The sequence below is a fragment of the Zingiber officinale genome, chromosome 7A (genome assembly GCF_018446385.1).
Source record: "Zingiber officinale cultivar Zhangliang chromosome 7A, Zo_v1.1, whole genome shotgun sequence".
In the NCBI taxonomy this organism is placed as follows: domain Eukaryota; kingdom Viridiplantae; phylum Streptophyta; class Magnoliopsida; order Zingiberales; family Zingiberaceae; genus Zingiber; species Zingiber officinale.
Window position 1 is genome coordinate 124,303,701 of NC_055998.1, and position 9,022 is coordinate 124,312,722.

Here is a 9,022-nt window from a genome sequence, read left to right on the forward strand (position 1 = left end):
AATCATATCTAGAGCTATAACATAACTATATAAGACCTTACACCTAATTTCTTTTTTTTTCATCTCATTTTATAATTAGTTGATCATCTATTCATTCTTGTTGGTGCAATATCCCCTAAATCAAGGTTGACCAGGCTAACTGAGCTTGAGTTGGCTCAAGCTGGAGTCTTAATGTTTAGGTTTTGATGTTTGACAATATATGGAGATTGCATATGCAATCGTCTGATTGGGGAGATTATTGGTGCAATTCCCCTTTGGTCAAGGGATGATCAGTTTGATGTGAATAAGAGTCAAGTAGGTCAAGGTTGACCGAATACTTGACTGGGAAAGTCCTAACTAGAAGTTAGGTAGTTGGAAAAATCCTAGTAAGTGAAGCTAGGTGAAAGTCCCGGTGAGTGAAGCCGAGCAGTGTGAAAACCCTGGTGAGTGAAGCCAGGTGAAAGACCTAGTGAGTGAAGCTAGGCAAATGAAAGTCCCGGTGAGTGAAGCCGGGCAGTGGAAAAGTCCTAGTGAGTGAAGCTAGGCAGACTGTGTTAGGACACTTGGCGGCCGGCTAGAGGGGGTGAATAGCCCCTGCATAAATTAAACAAAACAAATACCTTTCTCGGACTTATAATTTAGAATAAAACACTTGCATAGACAAAATATGAAATAAACTGAAAAGACAGAGACACGGAAAATTTTACTTGGTTACAACAAGAGAGGTTGTTAATCCAAGAAATAAAGCTGCGCTAATTTCTCCTTCAGGAAGAGAAGCTTCTTTACAACAATGAAGCACAGAAAGATGAAGCTAAAACAGACAAAGAAGTGTGTACAAGTGTTTCTTGTTGTAATTAGCTTCTGGGAGCAGAGTTGCTTATATAACCCTGCTCAGGGTGCCTGGAAGGGTTCCAGGCACTTGGAGTGGGATAGAACTCTATCCTCGACGCAACGGTCAAAGGCCACGTCAAAACTAATAAAACTTGGGTTTCGAACGCCCGAAAGGGTTCCAGGCGCCTCGGACTGCTCCGAGCGCCCAGAATGGTTCCGGGTGCCTCGGACTACTCCGAACACCTGGAATGGTTCCGGGCGCCCTGAAGGGGAAAGTGAACATTTTTTTGTCTTTCTCTCTGGGCCTCCAGCTTCGGCTCCGCTTGCTTCGGTTTGGGTCTTCCGCTCCGTCTCCACTCGCTTGGGTGATTTCGGACATCTGGAATAGGGCTCACTCGAACCTAACTTCCTAATTTCTCGAGCAAGCTTCCGCTTTGGCTTCTAGTCCCTCGGAAACGCCGCGCACCTCCTTCTCATCCGCCTGCGTACTCTTCCGCAGCACCTCATCCCTTAAACGCACCGAGCCAGTCGGCTCTCTTCCATGTCGTCCTTCTCACAAGCTGCGTCTTTTACTCGACATCCTGTACTCCTAAGTTCCTGCGCACTTAGACATAGGGTTAAACACAACAGGACCTAACCTAACTTGTTTAATCACATCAAAATAACCTTGGGGTACCAACAATCTCCCCCTTTTTGATGTGAGCAACCCAAGTTAAGTTAGGGTAAACCTGTTGATGCGGTTAGCATTAACGGTCTAACTCAAGTTTTGATGAATGACAACATAGGTTAAGTTAGTTTCGTTGTTATCTAACACTCTGACCGAGTGTGCAGGAGAAGCCCAGCTAGGTCGACGGACCGACCGGATAGCTGGCACGAAGTCCAAACGGGTCGACGGGCTGACCGGACATTTGGCACGAAGTCCGGTTAGGTCGACGGGCTGACCGGATAGCTGGCACGAAACCTAGACTGGTCAAAGGGCTGATCGGATGTCTAGCAAGTAAGTTGAGGTAAGTCACTAGAGGGAAGTGACTGTGAGGACACGTTCCCAAGAAGGGAACATTAGGCGGCGATCCGACTTAGAACCATTTCGGAACTCTAAGTCGAGATCTTAACTAGATTCCGGTCTCGGAGAGACAGAATCTAATTAATATTTTGTTTGATTTTTAACCGTGCTAATACTCTATTTTGTAGGATATATATCTTATATTTGCCTCCGGACTAACTTTTCTTGTAGGAAGGAATCTGTTGGAAAATGAGGGTCTGGGCGCCTGGGATGGTTCCGGGCGCTCGGAGGTGAATTTCTATCCGCAACGTCATTTCGCCATGTGGAGCACCCTGGTTGGCTCGGCTACGTCATATTCATGGCACCCTAAAGGTTTCGGGCGCCCCGAACCTCCTATATAAGGAGGGTCAAGGCTGGAGTCAAAAACACAACTCACGATCTGCTCTTCTGTGCTCCTGCGATGCTGCGAAAGCTCTCCGACAAATTGCTAATTTATTTGTATTCTTTTTATTGTTGGTTGTTTTATTTTTCTAATAATTCCTGTACTTCTTTTGTAATCCATATTTCAAATTATTAGTGATTGTCCACCGAAAGCACCCTTGTGTGCAGACCTTGGAGTAGGAGTCGACATAGGCTCCGAACCAATTAAAAAATTACTTGTGTCATTCTTTTTGCTTTACTCTTTCCGCTGCGTATTTCCTTACTCGAGATTTTTTTTAATCGATATTCACCCCCCTATCGAATTTACGATCCAACAAGTGATATCAGAGCCAGGTTCCGCTCTGATTTGGTGCAACCACCAATCAGATAAGGGGTGAAACTAGTTCCTTTTGTTTTTTTTCTTTCGATTTTCAGATTTTCGTAATTTTCCAAACTGGTACTATTACCTTTTTGGAAATTTTTTTTTCATCGCAATCAATCTGAATTGGTGCAACACTAATTCAGTTATTAAATTATTACCATATTATCCCACACTACTAATCCAAGACCTAGTCTTGGGACCTTTTTGTCTATCTTTTTTACTTGTGTGTAGGATGTCTCAAATTGAAGACTCCAGCACAGTATGTCCTCCCCTGTTCAACGGGGATGATTTTTTGTACTGGAATAAGTGGATGGAGGTCTACCTGAAGACAGACTTTGACCAATGGTTCAGCGTCACAAGAGGCTACAAAGCACCAGTCGATAACTCCGAAATCTCACTAGAACTAGAACAGTGGACTCCGAATATGAAGAAGAAAGTGTCAACGGATTTCAAAGCACTCAACATGCTTCAATGTAGACTGACGAAGGAAGAATTGAACCGGGTTGGACCGCACCAGAACGCTAAGAAGTTATGGGACAAGCTGATTTAACTACACGAAGGAACAAGCAACGCCAAGGTAACGAAACGCGACCTGCTTTTAAATAGATTATTTAACATTAAAATGTAGGAAGGAGAGACGGTGAGTCAGCTTCACGCGAGGATCAAGGACATCCTCAATGGACTCCACGCAATAGGCCATCAAATGGAGAATCGGGATTTGATAAGGTATGCTTTAAATGCTTTTCCGTGCAATAATTTGTGGGCATCTATCGTGGATGCCTACAAAATTTCTAAAAATTTATCTAAATTAAAATTAGATGAGCTTTTTTGTGAATTAGAATTGCATGAGCAAACTAACATCAGGATCGAGAAAGGTGTAGCTTTGTTTGCAGGTTCATCCAAGGAAAGGACGAAGAACAAGCCTGAGGTTGAGGATGAGTCTGACCAGGATTCTGAAGACGAAGAATACCTAGTGAACCTGGTAAGGAAAATGTTCACCAGGAGAAAGAAAAGCTTCAGGAAGAAGGACCTGCAAAAGATCAACTCTCCAAATTGTAACGACCCGCCTTCTACTGACTAGGCTGTAAGGCCGATCGTTACGTAATGTTGTGCTAAATTACTATTGCGGAAATCTGGATTGATTAAAATTTTACTAAACTGATCTCTGTAAAATCTGAACTTAATATTCTAGGTGTACCTAGGGGTTGTACACATGCTAGGGAGGATAATCTATGCTTCTCGGATGTCCTGCTAGCTGTAATCAGGCATTTCAATCGATCCATGAATCGATTAAACGACTGTGCATCGAGGTTTTGTCGATTGAGAGGACCTGGATCGGCCGGCTGACCGATCCACAAGATATGCCGCTTCTGTGTCAGGTATGGATCGGTCCACCGACCGATCCAGAGCACCGATCGGCCGGTAGATCGATCGGCTCACCGACGGTCGGCCGACCGATCGCTGAGCGTCGTTTCGTTCGACATGGATCGGCCGACCGATCCATAAACTCTGTTACGCATGGATCGGCCACCGACCGATCCAATGGTACACTCGACTGATCGGGCAGACCGATCCGGGTTCGATCTCACCGAACTCGATTTCAAGATCGCGTACAAAACCTCACACAACAATTCTAAAATCAATTGGAATATATTCTAGCAACTATTAACCAGCATTCTAACATAATTACTAACAAACTAAATAAATCTCCCATGGTTTAAACATTCTAAGGTCTAAAAATGCATGAAAGAAGAAATACTAAGAATTCAACTATTTAAGCTTGCTAAAACCCCTGAGGATCTTTTATTCCAGTTCCTGCCACACACACCATCTTTGCATTGAACTCCAGCTTCCTCTGCTAGTTCATTTTTCCTTTACCTTTATAAGGAAAGTAGAATCTGTAAGCTTAAAGCTTAGTAAGAAACCAACTACCTCACTAAAACATGCAACGATGCAAACATGCTTTTAAAGAATGCTATTTGAAATCATGTACTGGCATGGCATACTCTGGTTGCAAGCATAAACTGAAATAACTGAACATGTAAGCTGAAGCATGGCATAATAGGCTAATCACATAGAACAATAATAGAGAACTAAGCTAACTGAAGCTAACCTGAAGCTGAAATCAAACTCAACTAACATAACTGATTTTATGAGTTTTGAAAACTAATAGCATAGTAGATAAAAATAATAATCATGTGCTGTTGGGCCCGGCAACTGTACTTACTGTGCGCGCATCCCTAACTAAACCTGGGTTTGCAAGTCCCGAATTTGGTAGGGTTTACTAGGTTATCTGAACCTAGGGACGACTGTGGGAGTCCAACCCAATGAATATCTAATCTGGTACAGTGCCAACTGAAAGGTAAAATACTGAATATAGCTAAACTGTTCTAAATTGTTGTTTCTAGGTTATCTGGACCTAGAGCTAGGTTGTCTGAACCCAAAGGCGACTGTGGGAGCCCACCCATTGGACCGTAGTCCCATATAAGCTAGAATAAACTGATTTACTGATTTAGATGCTTCTAATGCATTTAACTGAGCTGTTAAAATGCCTAGTTTGTATTTTTACTTAACTAGCTATTTTATCGAGCACTTGGTGTGCCCCAACTCTCCTCTCTATTAGGGAGACCACTTCTAGGCACCTGACAACGTCTAGAAACCCCCACTGAAGAGGGATTACGTGTCCGGCCCATCTAGAAGTGCTCACTAAATCCCTAAACCTGAGAGGAGGGTCAATTTCACGCTATGCGTCGATAAAAATCTGCATATAGCTAAACTAATGCGTAGAAAACCCAAACGGAGCTACTTATACTGCAGGTGAGGGGTTTCTTACCTTGTACGCTAATTTCCTTACAATTCTATTCGCTAGAATTCCGGTGGAGACGACCCCTTCGACAATCTTCTCGCGTCTATGCGTTCCTCTCGCGAAGAAGAGCGTCCTCGTGCCGGGGCCCTAGGGAGGGAACCCTAGAGTTGGCGCCGAGAGGAAGAAGGAGAAGGGGGGTTGCGGCGTGGCTAGGGTGAGGAAAGAAAGTTCACGGTGGAAAATAATCTCCTCACTTAATAATTTTCCTATTTATATTTAGGAATTAATTCGCCCAACTCCAATATAAATTTAATTGATTCCCTTTCCTTTCAGCACGGCCCTGCTGGGTTCAACCGGTTACTTAAGCGGTCTAAAGGTTTAACGGACCCGAGGGGTCCCGGGTTCGATTCCCGCTTAAGCTATTTTGCTTTTCTAATTATTTTTGCTACTTCCGCTACTCTAAAAATTCCAGAAAAATATCTAAAAATTCCAGAATAATTATAGAATATTTCTAAAATAGTTTTGAGAATTTTCGGGCGTTACAATCCCCCATACCTTATAAAAAGTTCGTCCTCGAACTTAGAATAATTCTGGGTACTTCTGTCTCATGCTGGCTTCTGTCTCCCATGTTGCCTCTTCTGCTGTGTGACTGTGCCAAATAACTTTGACTAATGGTACTTCCTTGTTCCGCAATTTCTTAACTGCTCGGTCTATTATCTGAATAGGCCGACTGTCATAGCTGAGGTCTTCGCGGATCTGTACCGACTGGGGCTCAATCACCTGGGTGGCATCTGGGGTATGCTTCTTCAGCATAGAGACATGAAATACATTGTGGACAGCTGACATTTCCTGAGGTAGCTCTAGCTCATATGCTACCTTGCCCACTCTTTTGCTGATAAGGTATGGTCCCACATATCTGGGACTTAGCTTGCCCTTCTTTCCAAAACGCATTACTCCCTTCATGGGAGCTACCGAGGAACACCGAATCCCCAACTAAAACTCTAAAGGTCTGCGCTGTATCAAGATAGCTCAAGGCCTCAATGCCTCTATCCTCCAAGTGATCGTCAGATACCGCTGTGGTATCTCGCCACTAGATCCGTCTCAAGTTCTAGTTCTTTCTGCTCACCACTCTCAGCAGATTGGAGATCTACACCTCCGCCCATAGAGAGCCTCATAAGGTGACATACCGATAGTGGCTCGATAGCTGTTGTTGTATGCAAATTCTGCTAGACTCGGATATTTGCACCAACTTCCTTTGAAATCTAGGGCACATGCTCTGAGCATATCTTCGAGTACCTGATTTACCCGCTCCATCTGTCCATCGGTCCGAGGATGGAAGGCTGTGCTAAACTTCAATTCCGTGCCCAAAGTCGACTGTACACACTCCCAGAAGTGTGATGTGAATCTGCTATCTCTGTCTGATATAATGGTTCGTGGGACTCCATGTAATCTAACGATCTCCTTGAGATACAACTGAGCTAGCTGTTCCATGGAGTAGGATATCCTGATAGCTAAGAAGTGGGCTGTTTTAGTCAATCTGTCGACTATTACCCAGATGGTATCAAAACCATTCGTGGTTCTGGGTAATCCCGCTATAAAATCCATAGAAATGTCTTCCCACTTCCATTCTCGTATCCATAGAAAACTCCCCCTGGTCTCTGCCTTAACCCTCTGACAGGTTAGGCAGGTGCTGACATATCGAGCGACGTATCTCTTCATCCCAGGCCACCAAAAATGTTTCTTCAAGTCCTGGTACATTTTGGTGGAGCCTGGATGCATCGCATAGGGAGTCTTGTGAGCCTCATCTAAAATCTTCCTTCTGAGTTCTTCCTGATCTGGAACACATAATCTGTCGCCAAAGTACAACACCCCGCTATCTGATATTCTGAACTCTCCACCTTCTGATTCTGCTAAGCCTTGCTTGATCCTCTGAATTTCAGGATCCTGCTCCTGAGCTGTCTGGATGTCACCAAGCAAGGTAGACTCTAATGTCATAGTAGAGAGCTGTCCGACTATGAGTTCGAGACCGAAATCTGTGATCTCTTTCTGTAGGGGTGGTGACATGGCTGCTAGAGATAATAAGGTAGCACTGGACTTTCTGCTAAGTGCATCTGCTACCCTATTTGCTTTTCCTGGGTGGTAGAGGATGTCTATGTCGTAGTCTTTGACCAGATCTAGCCATCTGCGCTGGCGCATATTCAGATCCTTCTGAGTGAAGAAGTACTTCAGACTCTGATGATCTGTATACAGTAATGTCTCCAAATCTTGAGAGCGAACACCACTGCTGCAAGCTCAAGGTCATGAGTAGGATAGTTCTTCTCATAATCCTTGAGTTGTCTGGAGGCATATGCAATCACCTTGCCATCTTGCATCAGCACTGCTCCTAGTCCCAACTTCGAGGCATCACTATATATGTCAAAGCTATCTCTGCTCCGTAGCGCCGTAATAGGTGCATGGTCAATCTTCTTTTCATAAACTCTCACACCCTCCGTCCACCGATATTTTCTGCTCTTTCCGTAAGAGCTGCTGGGGAGGCTATCCGAGAAGTCCTCTACGAATTTCCTGTAGTAACCCGCTAATCCCAGAAAGCTTCGATTTCACCGGCGTTCTTGGGTCTTTTCCAGCTACTCACGGCTTCTATTTTTATGGGGTCTACCATGATACCATCTTTTGAGATGATGTGACCCTGGAAGGACACTGATCTAACCAAAATTCACATTTTGTGAACTTGGCATATAGCTGATTCTGCTGGAGTACTATCCTCAGTGTGCTCTGCGTGTTCTTCGAATAGATAAGAATGTCATCGATGAACACGATAACGAACTTATCTAAATATTCCCTGAATACCCTGTTCATAAGGTCCATGAAAGTAGCTGGAGCATTTGTCACGCCAAATGGCATGACTATGAACTCGTAATGTCCGTATCTAGTCCTCGATGCTGTCTTGGGTATATCCCTTCTTTAACCTTCACCGATGATAACCCGATCCGAGGTCTATTTTAGAGAACATCTTGCTCCCTTTAACCGATCAAATAGGTCATCGATTCTGGAAGAGGATACCGTTCTTGATCGTGACTTGGTTCAATGCTCTGTAATATACACAGGTGCATGCTCCGTCCTTCTTCTTCACGAACAATAGCGCCCCATGGTGAGTGACTAGGGCGTATGAAGCCTTTGTCGAGCAGCTCCTGTAATTGTTCATGAAGTTCCTTCAATTATGCGGTAAGGTGCTGGAGATAGGATTTGTACCGGAATGAGCTCTATCTCAAATTCGATCTCCTATCTGGTGCTAGGCCCTCTTCAGGGAAGACTCTGGGTAGCCACATACAACTCGGACCTCGCTAGCTGTTGGTCCTTGTCCCGACCGGTATCGACTACGGTGCTAAGAACCCCGTACATCCCGAATCCATCAACCTCTGCCTTCATGAGAGAAACTTCTGGCTTTTCTCCTAGGTTCTCCGACAAATTCCTTCGGTTGAATATGACTCTCTATTTACGGCACTCGATGGAAGCACCGTATCTGATCAAGAAGTCCATTCCAAAAATGACATCGTAGTCAGTCATATTTAGCACAATCAGATCACAGAAGAGTTCTCTGTCT